A 21,927-nucleotide genomic window follows, 5' to 3' on the forward strand; every position below is an offset into this window, starting at 1 on the left:
TTTGGGAAATACTGTGCTGCCTGCATGGGATGCTAGATTGATTTCACTGCATTTCCTCAGCATTGGGCATCATCTTAAAAATACACTAACAATGAATGGGAGGCAATATATCACTGATATATCAGATTTTTAATTAGGGAACATGCTTATTTTCTTAAATGAATGTTGCCTATTGTGTTGCTTTCTCTGTGGATTGTCTGATCATGCCTTTTGGGATCATCTTATTGATAATTGATATTTTTTTTTAAATCACAGTCATTTCTTATAATCACAGATTTCAGTTTATATTAACTCTATATATGAAGGATGGTAACCTTTTGTCTATCAAACTGTCAGGGAGGGGAACATTTCCCTCTACTCATCTTGGTTGCTTTGACTAGTCTAATAACAATTGACACATGGCAGATTAATAGGAAAAAAACAAATTTAATTTCATAAGGACAGAGATCTTATAGATATGAAATCCAAGAGGTAACCAAAGCTGGCTGTTTATATATTTTTTAGACAAGGAAACAAATTTGTGAAGAACTGACAAGACAAGCTTAGGCTTTGGTACTAATTCATGATGAAACTAAGTAGAGTTTGTTTATATACCTTCTTTACCCCGAGTTCCCTATCTCCGGTGATCAGAATGTCTCTTTACCTCCTGATACAGGTGGGCACCTTTCACCTGGGAGATTTATATCCTACTTTCAGGAAGGACAAAGGAGGGTCAGAGTGTCCTTGCATTGGCTGTCTCTTAAGTAACTTTAATTCAAAATTATATGTCACTGTAGGGTATTTTGGGGTGGCCTGCCCTAAAGCCCATTGTACTTAAGGTCTTGTTTTCTGGCTTGTTTGCCTTTTCGATCTTTAAAAAATGTAATTTAATACAATGAATTGATGACTTCCTTTGTGATTAAGGGCTTCCCTGATGGTTCAGACGGTAAAGCATCTGCCTGCAATGCGGGAGACCCTGGTTTGATCCCTGGGTCAGGAAGATCCCCTGGAGAAGGAAATGGCAACCCACTCCAGTATTCTTGCCTGGAAAATTCCATGGATGGAGGAGCCTGGTAGGCTACAGTCCATGGGGTCCCAAAGAGTGGGACACAACTGAGCGATTTTACTTTCACTTTTACTTTTGTGATTAAGTGAAATACCATTATTATTTTTCTAAATACAGAGAATTAATAGGAGGGACCACAAAGTGAACCATAATTCTCTTATATAACCTCTACTTCCAATGAAAAAGTAATACCTGCAGACGGATGACATAGTCAAAAGCAAAAGGCCCTCTCAGCCCCCTTTCTTATCTTTAAACTGTTTCTAGTTACTGCTTTCAAGGAAGATAAAATATGTATTTGCATATATTTTAACCTGAAAGAGATCATACTGTATTCATTGTTCTGTACCATGCTTTTGGTCACTTAAAATATATTTTGGACATGTTTCCATATGGGCAATTACAAACCTATTGTGCTTATGTGTGTTTGTGTGTGTATGTATACATAACGTTCTAGCAGTGGATGTACTGTTTGCTAAGTCGATTCAGTCGTGTCCAACTCTGTACGACCCCATAGACGGCAGCCCACCAGGCTCCCCCATCCCTGGGATCCTCCAGGCAAGAACACTGGAGTGGGTTGCCATTTCCTTCTCCAATATATTGACAGACCTTTGATTCTTTTGAGATTATTTTATAGTTTTTAAACTAAATTCTTCCTTTCCAGAATTTTGGGAAATGCTCAATTTTATTTCCTTCAGGGGTGGTGATCCCTCTTTGTGCTCAGGACACTGTCGAGATGCAATTAGAAAAAGACAAATCTCTCAGTCACATGGTGGGACTTGGGGGCTGGGGAATTATAAAAACTTAACTCTGTGATTTAAAATGAGGGTAATCTTTTTAATTGGCTTCTGTGATGCCTATTGGAATACCATTGTTTGCAATGTAATTACGCATTTACCAGCTTAATTCATCCATTATAACGTGATGTAATGTTTAGTCATTGCAATAATTACAAATCTTGCATGTCTACAGGTAAATATACTACTGATCAAAATAAGACAGTGGCAGCAAGAATAGTGCTGCATCGATGGGGATGTTAATGAAAAATAATGGATAATAAACCATATCTCATTGGCTCAAAACATTGCTTCTACTTTTCTACCCCAACTACCGTCTAAAGGCCAGTGTACCTAGGCCAGCGGAGCAGCTTTCACTTGCGCCCTGTAACTAGCCCCAGAGTTCCATGCCATTGTATTTTCATGCCCTCAGCTTGGTGTGTTATCCAGAGATGTGCCTGGATATTTTATCCTGGGACTAGTAGGGGTCCAAAATTTAAGAGATTATCCAAACTGTTTGTGTGTGTCATGAATAAAGAATGGTCTAACCCAGACCACTAAAATGTGTTTGATGTGGGAAAACAGTAAACAATTAAATTCTGGTAGAGTGGCTTATGTGTTTAAAAGCTATTTAATTGTATGTTTTGCTTAAAGCAAACAAAATCATCACCAGTCAGGTTCTTGGGGAAAAGAGATTGTACACAGCATTCATTGAAGTGTTTGGTCTTAAAAATCCTCCCTCTTACAGGAAATGTCTAAATCAGTGCAGACAGCATGGTGGGGAAAAGGAAGCCACATTTTCTTACTGAAGCCTATATATTCACTGGGATGACCTCGGCTCACCTTAGCTGCACATCGACATGGCATAGCTGGGGTGTCTTTGATTTAGGGGGCTTGTTTGATTATGAATCACTTGTTCAGTCGCTCAGTCGTGTTCAACACTTTGCAACCCCATGGACTGAAGTTTATGAATCACTTGGGGAAGAGCTAAAAAGTGAGATATGAAATTTTCTAGAACACTGTGATGCCCCCAAACAGCGCACTGGTCTGCTGAGAGCTGGGTCATTTTGTGTCCAGGTTACAGAAACAAAAAAATGATATGCCAGGCCTCATAGGAGGATGCACGTGTCCCCTCTGCTGACACCACTCACCCCCAGATGGCTAGTGACTGGCGCGGCCCTGGTCGTGCCCTGCTTTAGCTTGGGGCAGGTGTTCTTTCAAATTCATTTCTTTTATTAAGCCCCTGCCACTACGTATGCCTTTTCTCCTTCTCAGGAAGAACACGCGTGGTGGCCCTCTGGTTACTGGATACTGTAATGTGTATCCTCCCTGGCTGATGCCTTGTTTCCATCTTTATTCCCTTGGTGTAGGGAGGAGGAGAATTCCTTAGTGTTCTGTTTGGTCATTTCAAGAATTTGCCTTTGGGGCTTTTGGATCAGGTGTTCCGGTAGCCCCACAGAGTCTGTGTTCGCCTCTCACCCGCTTCTTGAAAACTGTTGAAGCATCTGAGCTTTGTCTGTGAGATGGGGCACGGCATTCAAAGCTCATCCAAATAGCAGGGATGGTCGCATCTTGTTGATTACCAGGGCTGTTAAATTCTCTTGTGGAGCTGGCAAGACAGGTGACAGTCTCCAGGAACTGAAAAGCTGCTGCATACACAGCCCCAGGTGTTCCATGAAGGTTGGGCCACTCGTGTCATCCCTTTTTACAGTCCATAAATCTTCTGATTCATTGTGCCATCTGGGACTCAAGACACATTTATTCATGGGGGGAAGTCTCCATTGAAATCAGAGCCCACTGTAAAGCAGGAGGAAGAGTCTAGAATTAGAATGCTGTGCATTGTTCTTTGTCAGAAAAGAATCCTGGTTCTCTGGCTGTAGACAAATATTTGCTTTTCAAGAATCTGGTGGCGTGTCGGTAGCTTTGTTCACATGCATGTGGCAAACACGATTTCTCGCCTTCTAAGGGTACAGACACTCACATCGTGCTGATGACTTGATAATGCTTGAAATCTGGGTGTGTGCTACTTCAAATACCTTTCTACTTCCTCCTCCACCGACTTAGCTAATTTCTCTAATGGAACAGATCTTTATCCCAAGGGGTCTAAATAGCTTCTGCTGGAGGGTGACATTGGAAAAATGTCCTTTAGCCACAGCTAGATATGCATATTGCCATGCAGCTTCCTTGTGTTAAGCTATACCAGCATCAGAGAAAAAAGAGGCCTGTGTCTTTTACCTTTTAAAGCCAGTGGATTAGGGAGGAAAGAAGCCCGTACCTCGGGGAAGCCACCCTGAACCTCAGTTTCTTCATCTGTGAATGAGAAAAAATAACTCTGACACTTCCTAAGCATTTGCTCAGCTGCCTCAGATGTTGTGAGGATGAAATGACCTCATGCACGACAAGGGTCCAGGGTAGTTTCTACCATGTAGTGAACGCTCAGTAAATGTTAACTGGTGATCCCTGTTTACAGGGAGGGACACCAAGGCACGAGGGTTGGGGGGGGTGTGGCTGAAGAATGTGGCCAAGTGCACCCCGCACGTGGCAGGGCCCACCTGCCAAAAACAGGTGGTTAGTTGAGTGAAAAAATGAAATAACGTATGTGCTGTGTGTCTAACTCTGCGGTGTTGGACTCTATGCACTAACTGGGACTCTGCCATGACGATAAGGCAGGTGATGGGGAGCCGGGGGTGAAGAGGAAGCGGTGGTTTAGGAAAGTGGCGCACGCAGTAAAATGGACAGTTGCAGTGCTGCAATAAATACTGGGATAAAAAGATCTTCAGGGGCCTGGAGGGGCTTGAGGATGGGAGGGGCCTTGTGGGTAGGGTTGGATGGATGGGAGCAGGTCTCTAGCTGAGTGGAGGTGATGATAGGGGACTTTCTGCAAACCACCAGGTCCATTAAAGTGTGGTGGAGTCAGAATGGGGAAGAGGAGTCAGCTCTTACTTATCACTGTACTTGCCATGTCAATATTTTTTAGCCTGTCTACCTGATTAGCTAAACTTCTTGGCAGAATTTTTGGCAGCTTGATAGAAAGCTGAAATATTTTGATTTGATTTGATTCCCCACCCCACCCCAGGATGAGAAGGACATATTGAAGGGTCAAATGGGTGAAATGTCAGTTTAGTTTTTGTAAGACCACTCAGGGCAGCGGCATGGAAGATGGACTTGAATGGAGTGGGAATAGAGTCAGGGGATCACTCTTGAGGTCATTCAGACTCTGTGTTATGTGATACAGGCTCTCAGGCAGGTCTCTGGGAATGAAGGAAACAGGCCAGGACGTTAATGAGGGCTTCTCTGCTTGGTTGGGAGATCTTGAGCAAGCTAAGTAGCTCTCTGGGCCTCACTTTTACAGTCTATGAGTAGGAAAGCATGTCTCTTTGATCTGGTTGTATTGGGTGGGGTGGATTTTAACTGTAATAAGAAGAAAGCTGGGGCGTTCGTTTTTAAAAGAGAAAGCAGAAGCTATTTGAGACGATTAATTTCAACAGAACTGGTATGTGTACGCTGCCTGCTGGCTTAATTGGTTTATGAGGGCTGTCTAGTCACCCTCCTGTGATGGATACCAAGTGAATTCTAGTAGATTTATAGTATTAGGTTTGTAAGTAATGTCATTTGCAGAAGAATAAAGTTCCCCATTTGTTCCTCAATTTGGAAGGATCCTGTAAGAATCAGCGACTTTATAAATATCCAGCAACCTTTCACCACTTTAAAATATTGAAAGGATAAACGATGCTGATGGTGCTGGGTTTGCATCATGAATTATGGATGTGGCGTGCCCTGGAGATCTTTATGGCTGTGCATAACGAATCTTCTTTGTTCTAGCTTATTTTCAGTAGGGTTGCTTGTAAAAGAAGGGGTCAAAGCAAATCCATTGAAGAGATCTGTTTGCTGCAGGATGATTTTTTTTTTTTTTTTTGGCCATCCTATTCTGTTAGTTGCTTTTGTTGGCGCTTTGTTTCTTCATTATCAAATTGGTCCACAGTAGGGTGGGATTTGGGGATAGTGGCAGAGGACCCCCTGTGGAGTTAACAGCTGTGGGTCAGGCTAATGACCCAGCAGGGGGCTGGCACACCCCTTGTTGGTCTCTGTGTCTCTAAAGCAATTCTCTCCCTGCCCCTTCTTCCTCTGAGCCGCAGCCTCTTTCAGTTCTTCAAGGCAGCGAGCCCCACGAAGATCTTTATGCTCTGTGTAGAAGTGGGTTAGGCCTTAACTACTTTTCAACCTAATAATAATTAAACAGAATAAACTGGAGTTATTAACATGCTCATGATCTTTTCTCCCAGTTAATTTTCTCTAGACTCTCAGTGCAATCAGAGAGGATTAAAAAAACATGGAACACAGCAGGGAATTCGTTTGTACTCTCTTTCCCCCTCTCGTCCCCTCCTCTAGCAAAGATTCTTTTAGGATCTGAATAAGCTATCAGAGGTACTGTTTACATTTCATACATGGAGGAATGATGACTGTAAGTGGAAGCTGGTGGTCACATTAGCCCTTTTAGTCACTCATAACTTCTTTCTATAGTGAACGTACTTTCTATAGTGAATGTACTATCTACTTAATGAAAGTGGAGTATCCCAGACCCAGGTGTCAGGCCTGGCTCATCTAGAATCAATTAGAAAGGGTCTACCTTGTATTTCACCGTGGTTAGGTGAGCCGTACTATCAGCCCTAAGATGGTCGTTGGTGGGATGACAGGAGGCAAATATCTAAATAATTAACAGTGGCTCCAGATTGGGGCTTCCCTGATGGCTCAGTGGTAGGGAATCCGCCTGCCAGTGCAGGAGGCACAGGTTCAATCCCCGGGTTGGGAAAATCCCCTGGAGAAGGAGATGGCAACCCATTCCAGTATTCTTGCCTGGAGAATCCCACGGACAGAGGAGCCTGGTGGGCTGCGGTCCATGGGGTCACAGAGTCAGACATGACTGAGCACACAGCAGATGAGGCTCCAAGGTCTGTGGCTGCCTGTGGAAGTGCACCTCTACCAAGGGTTGGCTCCCGTGGATTCATCAGAGCTCCACAGTATAGTCAGTTGGATAATTTTGAGGCTACTCTGGTCTCAGTGGTTCATCACAGTTTTAGCTCATACTAAATTAAAAAAAAATCTTTGTAGGAAACATCACTTAATTCAGTTTGTCTATATTGTTAACCAAAAGAAACAACACAGTGCTCATGCAATGTAGAGAAATGGGATAGCGCCTGCCAGGTAGACATTTGTGATGATATGCGTTCACTTAATCCTGCATTCATTCAGCAGGAGGTCGCTTGGGCTTCCCAGCAAGGGCTGGGCACCAGGAGACATCCAGCAGGAATCACCCTCAGAGCCTGTCCTCCAGGACTTCGGTCCAGAAAGGAGATGAGGCTTGGGCACCACTGTGATGCATTGTAAAATGAGTCTAGACCCAGTGTCCTGAGGATTCAGTGGAGAAAGAGACTCAGCCCAACAGAGCAGGTCATGGGGAAACTAGAATTCCACTTACAGGTGGTAGGAAAGGCACGTTGTGAACAAAGAAAATCACAGATGGTCTTTTTTTCTTCTAGTGAAAGTGATAGTTGCTCAGTCGTGTTCAAGTCTTTGAGAGCCCATGGACTGTAGCCCCCCAGGCTCCTCTGTCCATGGAATTCTCCAGGCAAAAATATTGGAGTGGGTTGCCATTTCCTTCTCCAGGGGATCTTCCCGACCCAGGGATCAAACCCAAGTCTCCTGCATTGCAGGCAGATCCTTTACCATCTGAGCCACCAAGAAGCCCCCTCCTTTTTTTTTCTTCTCAAGGATCATCAATCAAATCCCTGGGCTTTTAACCTGTTGGCTAAAAAAATGCAGTAATCCATAATTTTTGAATTATCATTAGCCCATTCTCTTGTAATAGTACTTTGCTTTGCTTTTCAAATCCTGGGATTGAAATAATAATTAAAAAGTAGAGACATTGATTACTTAAAAAAATTTTATGTGCAATGCATATAAGGAACCTAATGTACCTCCTTTTATTTTGATGCTATTTTTGGAACATTTATTTTCTTTGCTATCTTAGAAACAGTTTAAAGGCATACTTCTGGTAGTGTGGGATTACATTTTTAATTTGGGCTGTAAACCTGAGACAGTTTTTATGGTGAAGAATTTAGTGGGTCTACCTAGGCTATTAACCATTGTGATTTTAATAAAACCATATTCTTTGTTTAATTAGCCTTTGTTTAATTGCATTCTGTGCTAGCGTGGACTTGAGCTCAATCCATCTGCTTTATTGTCTGGTTTCCTTCCATCTGAGTCCTGTTTTATTTTCCCCTCTCTATTATACTGATGTGTCTTAGTAGTATAGGAAATATTGTGACTATATTTTGTGTAGCTGAACTGTATGCTAAAAGTAGATCATACAAAGCCATTTCGCTCGCTCTCCTTCTCTGTTTTTGCTCAGTAAATGATGGGATTATACTTTTAGAATTGTATCAGATATATATTTCCTCATTCTCTAAAGCCTCATTATGCAAATTAGCTGCACTTTCTTGATTCATGAATTCATACTGTGGTTTTATTTGGGGATTCCTCAAGGTAATTGCTTATTTGGGTGGTTCAGAAGATCAGAGCGATCCACATTACGTAATGAACATTTTCCATCACATTCAGACAATTCTGTCTTCCTCAAAAAATAAATGAAGCATTCTCTGTGACACTAAGTCAGAGACTAGAGAAAGAGTAAATCAACCTGGGGTCATTTAGGATCACTTTTCCTTTTTCCCAGCTCTAAGAGTGGTCTTTACTAGATAACCATAGAACCCTCTTCTAAATCCCCATTTAAATGCCCAAGTTTTATCTTCTAAAAAACAATAATCAGGTAGGAAAGTGCCAGGTTCCCTGAATCTCTATATTCCTGCTTTGAAATAGAGCATAATAAAACCACTTCAGCAGGGAGTAGAGCTCTCCTCAAGTTGCCCAGCCAAGTCCAGGGAGACCCAGCATTGGAGTATCATCCTTATCTCCTCCTTTTGAGGCTGGCATGATTGGTACTTCCTGTGCAGAGGGAGAAAGGTGGTGGTGGGGGGCATGGAGCATGCCAGCTCTGCCATGGGAGTGGTCCCTCTTCATCCTGACTTCCCCAGTAAACTAAGAGCACACAACTCTCCTATAATAACCAGGTTTCTGACCTTTCTGTCCTTTTTAGACTGTGAAAATTTAGTTTTTCTAAGATTGTTCATTGTTCAGTGGCTAAGTTATGTCTGACTCTTTTCCACTTCATGAACTGCAGCACACCAAGTTCTCCTGTCCTTCACTATCTCATCGAGTTTGCCCAAACTCATGTCCATTGAGTTGGTAATGCCATCCAACCATCTCATCCTCTGTTGCCCCCTTCTCCTCAGGCCCTGAGTCTTTCCTAGCATTAGGGTCTTTTCCAATAAGTTGGCTCTTTGCATCAGGTGGCCAAAGTATTGGAGCTTCAGCATCAATCCTTCTAATGAATATTCAGGGCTGATTTCCTTTTGGATTGACTGGTTTGATCTCCTGTTGTCCAACAGACACTCAAGAGTCTTCTCCAGCACCAGTTTGAAAGCATCAGTTCTTTGGCCTTAGCTTTCTTTATGACCTAACTCTCACATCCATGCGTACCTACTGGAAAAACCATAGCTTTGAGTATAGACCTTTATTGGGAATGTGATGTCTTTGCTTTTTAATATGCTGTCTAGGTTTGTCATAGCTTTTCTTCCAAATTTCTAAGGTATTGAATGTCAATTTGGGGAACAAAAAGTAGTTGATTAAGGGGCTGTATGGTTTAATGAAAGTGAAAGTCTTCTCACTCAATGGTGTCTGACTCTTTGCAACCCCATGGACTGTAGCCTGCTAGGTTCCTATGTCCATGGGGATGCTCCAGGCAAGAATACTGGAGTGGGTTGCCATTTCCTTCTCCTGGGGATCTTCCTGACCCAGGGATCAAACCCAGGTCTCTGGCATTGCAAGCAGACTCCTTACAGTCTGAGCCACTCAGGGATGTATAGTGTAATAGTGTGACTCCGTTTTTTAACTTGATACAGAGTTGGTTTATAATGTTGTGTTTCTGGTGTACAAAAAAGTGACTCAGTTATATATGTATATATATTATATATGTACATACACACACTTTTTTTCCTATTCTTTTCCATTTTGCCTTATCCCAGACTCAATTTTTATAATATGTAGTTACTAGGAATTTCAGAGAAGTCGCAGTTAACTCACCTGGAACAGCCTAAGATTTGACACTTGAGTGACTGTTAATTGTACTCAACAGACATTTTCTAAAATGAAGAGAAGGCGTCCAGAGAGTAATTGATATCAGGTGTCATTTGTTGCTTTTTGGCGTGATTCTCCCCTGCAGGGCTTTCCTGGGCCATGGCCCTGGTTGGGCTAGCAGTCCTGAGTTAAGGTGACTAGTCATCCGTGCCTTCACCAGCTTCTACCTGTTTGTCTCCCTGCATATTTGTAATCATTATATCCAGGAGTTTTCCATTTTTATACTTATTTTTGGTTGCACTAGGTCTGCCTTGCTGCATGCAGGCTTTGTCTAGTTGCGGTCAGCAGGGTCTGCTCCTTACTGTGGTGCACCAGCTTCTCATTGTGGTGGCTTCTCTTGTTACAGAGCACAGGTTCTAGGCGCACAGGCCTCAGCAGTTGCAGCACGCAGGCTCAGTAGCCGTGGCTCCCGAGCTCTCGAGCACGGGCTCGGTAGTTGTGACACACAGGCTTAGTTGCCCCTCGGCATGTGGAATCTTCCCAGACCAGGGATTGACCCCATATCCCCTGCATTGGCAGGTAGATTCTTATATATTGTACCACCAGGGAAGTCCCAGGAGGTTTCAATTTTACCTTTTGAGTTTAGTTTCTTCAAGAAGAGCTAAGAAACAGTTTCTAAACGTCTCATTTTTTGAAACTTTTTTTTTAAACCTAGGTAGACTCTCAATTGATTTGTTTGGAAACTAGATACCCTTTTTAGTAGTTACTGTTACTCAGTCATGTCAGACTGTTTGCAACCCCGTGGACTGAAGCCCGCCAGGCTCCTCTATCCATAGAATTCTCCAGGCAAGAATACTGGAATTGGTAGCCATTTCCTTCTCCAGGGGATCTTAATTCACACATAAGGCTAAAAGAAATCTCAAGTATCTCTAAGATGAGAAAAATTCAGTGCTATGTAATAACTTTAGGATATTTCATCTCAGTTCCTGTTTTTCTTCCCTCCTTCTCTCCCTCCCTCCTTCATTTTATTATTGCTTTTCTTTAAACAGAGCCTAGAGCATATAAGTGAGTTTTATCTTGGGATGCAACTGGGAAAATTCATGATAAAATAAATTTCAAAAGTATTGGATAGATAGTTGTACACATTACAGGAAGGGAATAGATAACTTTATGCTGATTATAGTTCTATAAGAGTCTTTTCCAATGAGTCAACTCTTCGCGTGAGGTGGCCAAAGTACTGGAGTTTCAGCTTAAGCATCATTCCCTCCAAAGAAATCCCAGGGCTGATCTCCTTCAGAATGGACTGGTTGGATCTCCTTGCAGTCCAAGGGACTCTCAAGAGTCTTCAACACCACAGTTCAAAAGCATCAATTCTTTGGCACTCAGCTTTCTTCACAGTCCAACTCTCACATCCATACATGACTGCAGGAAAAACCATAGCCTTGACTAGACGGACCTTTGTTGGCAAAATAATGTCTCTGCTTTTGAATATGCTATCTAGGTTGGTCATAACTTTTCTTCCAAGGAGGAAGCATCTTTTAATTTCATGGCTGCAGTCACCATCTGCAGTGATTTTGGAGCCCAAAAAAATAAAGTCTGACACTATTAAAAAAAAAAAAAAAGACAACATAAATATGTTTGAACATTATAGGGGAAAGAAATATAAAAAGCTTTCACAAGTTATTTGAGGTCTTCTGCATTTGGACATGTCTGAAATACACCTTAGTCAACATAAAAATATTTAGGATATGAATTTGGGCCAGGTAACATTGAACATATTTTTACTCTGTAATATTTAATATGAAGATGTTATGTCACTACTGTGTGAGTCTGGGTGGGAGAGGGAGGAACAGAATCAGGGCAGGACCGTATTCTTTCACAATCCTGCTGCAGGCAGCGTGAGCAGTGCCCATCTTGTCATGCTCTGAACAGCTCTCTTGGTCCTTGGCAACAGGCTTAGTTGGCTTGCAGGTGGAAATATCTGTTCATTCAATTATTCATCTGTGGTTATAGTTGCTTAGGGGTAATGTCCAAACTCAGAATGAACTAGGTCACAGCACCCCAAAGAAATCATTCTCTGGGGCCACCCAAAGTGGTAGGAGTCATCTGGTCAACACAGAGGTTAGCAACCTTTTGGTAATGTGGTCTGGAGAAATTTAAGGAGTAGAGACCAAGAGTCTAGGGGATCATGGCTGGTGGCACAAGAGCATGAGTGGTAACAACCTAGGTGAGGCCAGTTGTGGGTAAGGTCAAATAAGTAGGAATTCTTTGTGCTGTATCTAAGCAGGAAGTAGATGAATGTCTTTGATGTTTATGGTATGTGTGGAAGAGGATGGGGAGATGTGAGCAACAGCATCAACTGGAGGACTTACGTTGTGTCCATTGGGGGCGAATTGTCCCCTGCAGAATCAATCAGTTATTAAATTATTTAAAAATAGGTATTTTAATTTGAAGGCTTCCTAGGTGGCTCAGTGGGAAAGAATCTGCCTGCGACGCAGGAGCCACAATAGATGTAGGTTCGATCCCATCCCTGGTTCAGGAAGATCCCCTGAAGTAGGAAACAGCAACCTGTTCCAGTTCTTGTCTGGAAAATAACATGGACAGAGAAGCCTGGTGGGCTACAGTCAATGGGGATCTCAAAGAGTCAGACATGACTGAATGGGCATGCACACACACACACACACACACACACACACACATTCTAAGTTGAGGGATTTATACTACCTGATTTCAAGACTTCCTTTGAAGCTACAATAATCAGGACAGTGTGGTATTAGTATAAGGATAGATAAATTGGTCAGTAGAACAGACTGGATATATGTATATATATATATTATTATATATATATAATGGGTTAATTGATTTTTTACAAAGGTGCAGGAGTAATTCAATGAGGGAAGGATACTATTTTTAACAAATAGTGTTGGAACAATTAGATATCTGTATTTATAAAAATGAACCTCAACCTGTACCTTGTACTGAAGGCACAAATCAACTTGAAATGAGTCTTAGATCTAAATGTAAGAGCTAAGACTATAAAATCTTACAAAGGAAGCATAGGAGAAACTCTGTAACCTTTGAATAGGCAAATATATTTTCTTAAAGCATAGAAACTATATAAAAAATTTTGTCATACAGTATAGGACTTAAAATGAAAAACTTTTGGTCTTCAAAAGTTCTGTTAAGAAAATTAAGAGGCAATTTATAGTTCAAGAGAAAACATTTACAAAACACATGAATTAATGTGGTATGTGTCTTGGGATCCTATCCTTTGTATATTAATATTTTGATAAGTAAGGCACGTTATGAGGATAGATCCAGATTTCCCACCTTTAGGCGATTGGTTGTATTCTGTTAGGTTGAACTATATGAAATGGCTGATATCCAGTAATTTTTGATCTGCAGAAGTGGCAATTTCCTGTAGTTTAAGAAAAGAATTTTCTTTCTAACTTATTAGGCTTTTGGCAGCTGTTATAGCTCAAGATTACGTGGCAGTGGTCAAATATAAAGGGTTTTGTAAGCCAAAAAGCCTACATTTTTGTTCTAAGTTGCGCGTTTTCTTTTCCCTCACTTTTTCAGTTCAGTAGATGTTTCATGCATCTCTACCACTTTCAGGGCATTCTACTTGGAATTACAGTGGATGGATATACAGATCAATTTGTTGCCCTTGCCTGGGAGAATTTAGGGGATAAAATTAAAAGACATGTACAGACTTTGCTATAAATCATGGCGGTGAAATACAACTCTTGGTCAATGTTGTCTCTGTTGTGGTAACCATAAGAAAGTAATTGGATTTTCTTATTGAAGAGGTAGTTGTGGATGTGTATATATAAATATGTGTGCATGTGAGCCTGAAGAAAAAAATGAAAACAAGACCAGCAATTTGCATAAAATTAGAGTCTCCCAAGAATGAGCATCTCTTAACCTTTTTCAAGAAAAGCCCATCTGGTTTGCTGTTACTTAGTAGATGACCTGCACTGACTCTTCCTTTAGTTATTAGGTGACAGTATGGAGCCATTGGTCATAAATGAGTGATCACTGCTTAAGGAGGCTGGGTTCTGGGTGTCTTTGTGGCCTTTTGTTTGGTGTGCAGAAAATGTGGGAAAAGTAGCTGTCACTTTTTCCTAGATTTCATTGTTTGCTGGGGTGGTGAGTGACAGGGGCCATCAAATGAAGAGTCCTGGGAAATTTCTAAAGACATATCCTAGAATTCAATACAGCAGTATGTCCAGGTTGGTCAACTCAATGCCTTGTTTCCTTAAGTGTCTAAACGGAGTCCCATCTGAGCAAAATGGAAAATGATAGAATGCATGTTTTATGTCTCCCAGCTCTGGTGAATTTCTTCCTTCTCTTTTCCTAAATATGGAGAAGGAAATGGCAACCACTCCAGTGTTCTTGCCAGGAGAATCCCAGGGACGGGGGAGCCTGGTGGGCTGCCGTCTATGGGGTTGCATGGAGTCGGATATGACTGATGCGACTTAGCAGCAGCAGCAGTCAGAGATGAGATGCTTGACAGTTGGCACATGGTGACTGTAGTTGATAGTTGACCCAACTGAATGTTGTTGGTCCTCTGCCCCAGGAGCGTGTGTACCCAAGAAACGACGCTATGTAAGTGGGATGGATTTCCATGTTTTGTTCTGTGCTCTGTATGGAGTCTCATGTCTGTGGGTGTGTTCCCTCTGACAATAGCTTTTACTCTTGATCAAGGCTTTGCAGTTCTGAGAGGGAACAGGCATACTCAAATTAAGTAGTGCAGTAGTTTTTTTGGTGCCATTGTTGGACAGTGGAAGAGAGTAGATGTTTTGGAGCCAGCCAAATGTGGGTCAACCTGAGATCCTCCACTTAAGGTATATAATCCTGAGCATGTTATCTAATTTTGAGCTGCCACTTTTCGTATTTGAAAAAAATGGAATTAATACTGAGGTCACCTAAGATTGTTGAAAAATAGACACTAAATGCCAATATTCTTTTAAAAATTACCATATGGTAAAATTGACTTTTTTTAGTGTATAGTTCTATGAATTTCAACTCATATATGGACTCATGTAGTCACCACCACAATCAGGGAACAGAAAAATCCTATTCCTCCCAAAACACCCTCCTGCTGACCCTTTCTACTCACACCCTTCCTCCTTCACAAAGACTTGTTCTTGAAAAAGATTGTGGGGTACAAATTATGCTCAATTTATATGTCATATCACTCTTTAATTAGGAAAATCTTTAGCTTGTGATTAAAAACATGCACATATCAGGAATCACTTTTCTGCTTGTGACAGTATGTGTGCATGGGGGGGAGGGCAACATGTGATTTTTTTTTTTTTTCCTTCTCCCTTCACCCCTTTCTTAGGACATACTTAGATAGTCCTGCACATTGGAAAAGCTAAACTCCGGGAAAGTAATTCCCAAACCATATCCTCTGCTTTGAGAATCTTTCTAATGAAATCATACACTGATGTGAAATTTAACAAAATTGTATTTTGTACCACATTTAATATCAACTCCAACCACGGTTGTAAAGTATGCACTTTGTCTATAAAATCCATCCATCTTTTGAGACAATCTGAGTTCTTTGAAAAATGATATCCAGCCTAAGTTACTTGTATTCTAATTTAAAAGACAAAACTAAGACAAGTCTCCTGTCCCTTATGAGTTGAATTGTGTCCCTGCCATAAAAGATATTTTGGAGTCTTAACTCCAGTACCTCAGAATGTGGCCTTACTCAGAGCCATTATAGAAATAAGTGAAAAATGAGATCATTAGGGTGGGCCCTAGTTCAGTATGACTCGATGTCTTTATAAAAAGGGGAAATACAGACTCAGAGACATGCACACAGGAGAAAGTACCGTGTGAAGAGAAAGGCAGAGACTGGGTGCTCTATAAGCCAAGAAATGCCAAAGAGCCAAAGCTTGCCAGCACAGAGCAGAAGCCAGGGGAGGGGTATTGAACAGCTTCCCTATCAGCAGAAACCATGCTGCCAACAACTTGCTCTTGAACTTCTATTGAGAAAATACCTTTCTGTTGTTTAAGCCACCAGTTTATGGTATTTTTATGGCAGCCCTAGGACTTTAATACACTGTCCTTAATAAAAGTGATATTTTAAAATGGCAGTTTCTCTGGGTATAGGAAGAAAGGACACCGGTGTTTGGTAAATTTGGAATCTTCGTGCTGACGACTGCTCGGTACGTGACATGGACATTTCCTGGTGCTGACACCTCCATGTGTAAAACTCATTAATTTCTTGACTCTTTTTTTTAAAGTGGTTTTTATAGTTACCGTCACCTTCAGCTCTCAGCCTTCTTTTCCTGAACCCCGTCGCACTCCCTTTCTCTTCCCGATTCTTTTTCCTGTCCCGTGAATACCTGTTATTCTCCCTTGCATCCCCTAAGCCTGCTTCCTCCTCTCTTTTGCTCTCCTTAGATGTCTTTTCACTCATGGCTGCACAGAGAAGATGTGAATCAAATGATATTGTACTTCATCGAGTCCTCTCCCTTGACAGGAGGAAACTAATGGTTGATGGGTGGTTAGGGGTGACTGCTTCTTAATCGATTATGTTTTTGTTCAAGAAAACTCCTGTCAGACACCAGCTTGACCTCTAGATGTTCATGCTAAGTTGCTTCAGTGGTGTCTGACTCTGTGTGACCCTATATGACCAACCTAGACAGCATATTGAAAAGCAGAGACATTACTTTGCCAACAAAGGTCCATCTAGTCCAGGCTATGGTTTTTCCAGTGGTCATGTATGGATGTGAGAGTTGGACTGTGAAGAAAGCTGAGCACTGAAGAATTGATGCTTTTGAACTGTGGTGTTGGAGAAGACTCTTGAGAGTCCCTTGGACTGCAAGGAGATCCAACCAGTCCATCCTAAAGGAAATCAGTCCTGAATATTCATTGCAAGGACTGATGCTGAAGCTGAAACTCCAATACTTTGGCCACCTGATGCAAAGAGCTGACTCATTGGAAAAGACCCTGATGCTGGGAAAGATTGAGAGCAGGAGGAGAAGGGGACAACAGAGGATGAGATGGTTGGATGGCATCACCGACTCAATGGACATGTGTTTGGGTGGACTCCAGGAGTTGGTGATGGACTGGGAGGCCTGGCATGCTGCGATTCATGGGGTCGCAAAGTCGGACATGACTGAGTGACTGAACCGAACTGAACTGATGGACCGCAGTCTGCCAGGCTCCTGTCTCCATGGGATTCTCCAGGCAAGAATACTGGAGTGGGTTGCCATGCCCTCCTCCAGGGATCTTCCCGACCCAGGGATCGAACCCATGTCTGTTATGTCTAATCTGCATTGGCAGGTGGATTCTTTACCAGTAGCACCACCTGGGAAGCCCCTGAACTCTAGACAAGACTCTGCTTTACCTCTTAAAAAATGTAATATTTGAAGATCCAAATTCATAGGGTATATTTAACATAATCTACTTAAAAATTCTCTGATCTCACTGAGACGTCCAGACCTTTCCACTTTTATATTGTTTTCCAACCCCACTCATGCCCTTCCTCACCTCCTCACCCAATTTAAATTGCATGGTCCATTACTGACTATTCTTCTCAGTTCCCTTAGCTGGCTTTCCATGCTGCACTGACAGTTTGGTGTTCATGTATTTGAGTGCAGCTGCAGAAAAATCCACCACGTGGAGTGGTTTTCCCTAAAAGTATGATATTCCATCGTTCAAGAGTCCCCTGAGAACTGAGATATTCCTTCCACATCACCCCAGTCAGCTCCCTTTCTCCCCCTCTAGGGTGAGTTTCTTATCATCACCTCTTCTTTAATGTCCAGCAGCCTTCTGTGTGCCCCTGTCAGCTAATGTCTTTATTTTTACTATGGAAAAAGCAAGCATAGGAAGAGAACTTTCTCGTCTTCCCACCGCTACATTTAGCAGCTGACTGGCATACGCATCCATACGCTTAATCCACCTTGCCTGTTGCGGTACATGAACTCTCTCTGCTCTGGCCACTTAGTCACAGGCCATCTTCTGCTCTCATCCACCTGGAAGCCCTTCCTCCTAGGGTCAGTGTCTCCCCTGTCTCCTGCTCTACCAGTTTCCCCTCTACCTGATCAGTCCTGTCAGCCAGTCATCAGACTGTAGCATCTCCTTTCTTAAAACAAACAAGTTGTGTTTTTCACCTTATGGCGCACTCTGGTTGCTGTCTCTACCCTGTTTATAGTAAAGTTCCTTGAAAATGTTGTTCACCCTCCATAGTTACCTCCTTGCTTCCTGTTCTTTCTTTGAATCTCTTTCAGTCTGACTTTGTCCCCACCATTGGCCCGGCACTGCTCTTGCCTTGGTCTCCAGTGATTCGCACATGGTCAGTGGTCAGTTCTCAGTCCCCCTCCCACTTGACCCTTCTATTGTTTCCTCCATCCTTCTGGAGACACTGCCCTCCCCCAGGCTTCCTGCTGCTTCGCTGCTTTCAGGACATTATTTGCCCAGGTGTCTTCTTTCCTCTCTGGGGGCTCCGCTCAGTCCTCTTTGTTTGGTGTCCTTCCTTATCCCAGAGTGAGGGTCACAGGCCAGCAAGGATCCCTCCATCCTGACTTCTGCTCTCTCTTCTCTAGGAGGGATTGGCAGACTTTTTCTGGAAAGGGCCAAATAACAAATCTTTTAAGTTTTGTGGACCATATACTCAGTTATTCAACTTCGATGTGGCACAAAGACAGCCCTAGATAAATGAGTGGCATACAGTGTATCCCAGTAAAAAATCTTTCTGGACTCTATTTTAACTTCATCAAAAAATATTACATTTTTTACCATTTCAGAAATGTAAAAACCACTCTTAACTCACAGGTTATACAAAATCAGCTGTAGTTTGCTCATACCTACTCTACATCACTAAGTGATGTCATCCAACTTTGGTCTAACTGTAGCACACATATGTGGATGAATGAAAAGTATATACTTTCTTTTTTTTAAGTTTTTCTTAATTTATTTTTGGCTGTGCTGGGTCTTTGTTGCTGATCACAGGCTTTCTCTGTGACAAGTGGAGGCTACTCTCTGCTCTGCAAGGGCTTCTCATTGTGGTGGCTTCTCTTGTTGCAGAGCACAGGCTCGAGGGTGCATGGGCTTAAGTAGTTGCAGCTCCCAGGCCCTAGAGCATGTGGGCACACACAGGTTTAGTTGCCCAGTGGCATGTGGAATCTTCCCAGATCAAGGATCCAACCCGTGTCCCCTACATTGGCAGGTGGATTCTTAACCACTGGACCACCAGAGAAGTCCAAAATGTATACTTCCGAATTTCAGACTAACATATTCAGCTCCCTGTGTTATATCTCCACTTGAATGTCCAATAGGCATCTCCTGTCTAAAACAGAGCTCATGATTTTTTTTCTCCCCTCTCTAAGCTATTTTTGTGAGTTCAACCTCAGTCAGAGTACAAGGGAAATGCAACCATCCCAGATCGTGGTGGAAAGAAAGGGTCAGGACTCTGGAGTCAGATGTGTGTTTCAATCCCAACATTTTGCTCCTTGCTAACTATGTGACCTTGAGAAAGTCACCTGCCTACTCCCTCTCTTTAAATACAAAAAAGACCTACTTGTCCCTGGTGACTCAGATGGTAAAGGATCGGCCTGCATTGCTGGAGACCTAGGTTCAGTCCCTGGATCAGGAAGATCCTTTGGAGACAGGAATGGCTACCCATTCCAGTATTCTTGCCAGGAGAATTCCATGGACAGGGGAGCCTGGGAGGCTATAGTTTGTGGGGTCACAAAGAGTTAGACAGGACTGAGTGACTAATACTTTCACTTTGACAAAGGCAAGTGAGGATGGTCAATACTGTGTCTGACATATACTAGGCTCAATAAATCATTAATAGAAACCACAGTGAGAAGCCACCTATATGCAGATATCAGATGAAGGAGAACATTTTATAGTCTATTTACATAACACAATAAAGACAGCTTGCCAAATCAGGGTGTAAATTAGAGAATACATAAGGACATTCAGCTAAGTAACAATTGATGAGGTCCAACTTCCACAGGTAGGGTGACCCTGAAAACTGGACATCTCTTAAATCTCTGGTCTGTGAGCTCTATTGGAGGACGCTGTGGGTTCAATTGTGTCCCAAAGTCTTAAGTCTGGCTACTTCAGAATGTAACCTTATTTGGAGACAGTCTTGACAGAGGTGATCAAGTTAGGATGAATTCCTTAGATGGGCCTATTTCAGTCTCTCTGGCATCCTCATTTTGAAAAGGAGAAATTTGGACACAGACAAGCAAACGGGAAGAACACAGACATCTCCAAACCAAGGAGAGGGGCCTGATTCAGATTCTCCTTTGAAGCCGTCAGAAGGAAGCAACCCCGCTGACACCTTGATTGTGGACTTCTAGCTTCCAGAATTGGGACAATACATTTCTGTGGTGTAAGCCCCTCAGCTGGCGGTCCTTTGTTATGGCAGATGTTGTGGGGCACCTGTACAGGAAGGGTCAGGAGGACATCTGCAGCTTGACTTCACTTACATTCTCTATTAGCACCCTCCATTGCCCTTTGGTGCCCCTGAGTAGTGCGCTCTGCCCCTTACCCTTGCTGACAAGGGAGGGACAGGTCATGAGTTCAGAGCTACAGTGACTCTCTGGGCTAAGTGCTGAGATCCCTGGACTCACTCATCCCTAAACGCCAAGCCAATACAAACCCCAGGAGTCTGAATTAAAGCCCTGGTTCCTAAAGTATGTTGTATAGATTATCAGTCCAAGGAGAGCCTCTGAAAAAAAGGGTTTCCTGGTAAAATTAATTTCATAAAAACTGTATATTATAGAGCTGTTTTTGAAAAACACCACGTATCTTAGCATATGAGGAAGCCTCTGAGAATTTCTAGAGTTAAGAAATGTGGTGTGCCTACTTTAAGCACATATTCTTCCAATTTATGTGACCACAGAACCTGTGTGCTTGTGTTTGTAAAACACTTGTGTACATCCCCCAAAGTTGATGTTATATAGAATATACTTTGAGAAATGCTGACAGAAAAATCTTTCTTACATTCATCATATGGCTTTTTTGACTCAAGATATTTTATCAGTTATGGATATTTTCACTTTCATCATACCTGTTTGGGTCAGATCCATGAGCATATCTTTGGTTTCTTTTTCTTTTTTTACAATTTTATTGAAGTGAAATTGACATACAATAAACCACACATATTTCAAGTATACAATTTAAGTTTCTACCTATGTGTTTTCCCATGAGACTAACACCACAATCAAGATAGTGAATGTATCCACCCTGAAAGACATGAGCATTTTTAATGTAATTGTAATCATAGTATCATGTTAAGTTGCACTGACCCTGTAGTTTTAGTTTTAGTTTAACACAGCCTGTAGTTTTAGGTCCTTCTTGCCTGGAAAATCCCATGGACAGAGGAGCCTGGTAGGCTGCAGACCATGGGGTTGTGAAGAGTCGGACACGACTGAGTGACTTCACTTTCACTTTTCCCTTTCATGCATTGGAGAAGGAAATGGCAACCCACTCCAGTGTTCTTGCCTGGAGAATCCCAGGGACGGGGGAGCCTGGTGGGCCGCCGTCTATGGGGTCGCACAGAGTCGGACACGACTGAAGTGACTTAGCAGCAGTAGCAGCAGCAAGATAAATAACTCAATATTAAACCCTTCTTAGCCTCCAAAACTGGATGGGCCATTTTAATAGAATTTTCTTATATAACAAAGCATAAAAAAAAAAAGAGGTGAAAAAGAGTACTTTGATATATTTAGATGACATGGGGACATCTGAGTCTGTTTCCTGCACTATATGCAAAAGCTAAATCTGTTTCATAGAGCTATTGTGAGGACTAAAGAAGATACTAAACAGTGTAAAAGTGCCTAATTATGCCCGGCACGGTGTAGGCACTTACTAAACCACTTCCTTCCTTCCCTTCCTGGTTCTTTAACCACTCCCATCTCTTCCTGGGGGTTGAGTGCAATG

General features: G+C 42.3%; 1 protein-coding gene across 17 annotated transcripts in view; it reads left to right on the forward strand.

Moving 5' to 3' along the window:
* Positions 1-21,927, forward strand: part of MFHAS1 (multifunctional ROCO family signaling regulator 1) — a 114,926-nt gene that overhangs the window by 15,158 nt on the left and 77,841 nt on the right. The gene's annotated exons all lie outside the window — the stretch shown is intronic.

This window comes from Bubalus bubalis, chromosome 1 (assembly GCF_019923935.1).
Source record: "Bubalus bubalis isolate 160015118507 breed Murrah chromosome 1, NDDB_SH_1, whole genome shotgun sequence".
In the NCBI taxonomy this organism is placed as follows: Eukaryota; Metazoa; Chordata; class Mammalia; order Artiodactyla; family Bovidae; genus Bubalus; species Bubalus bubalis.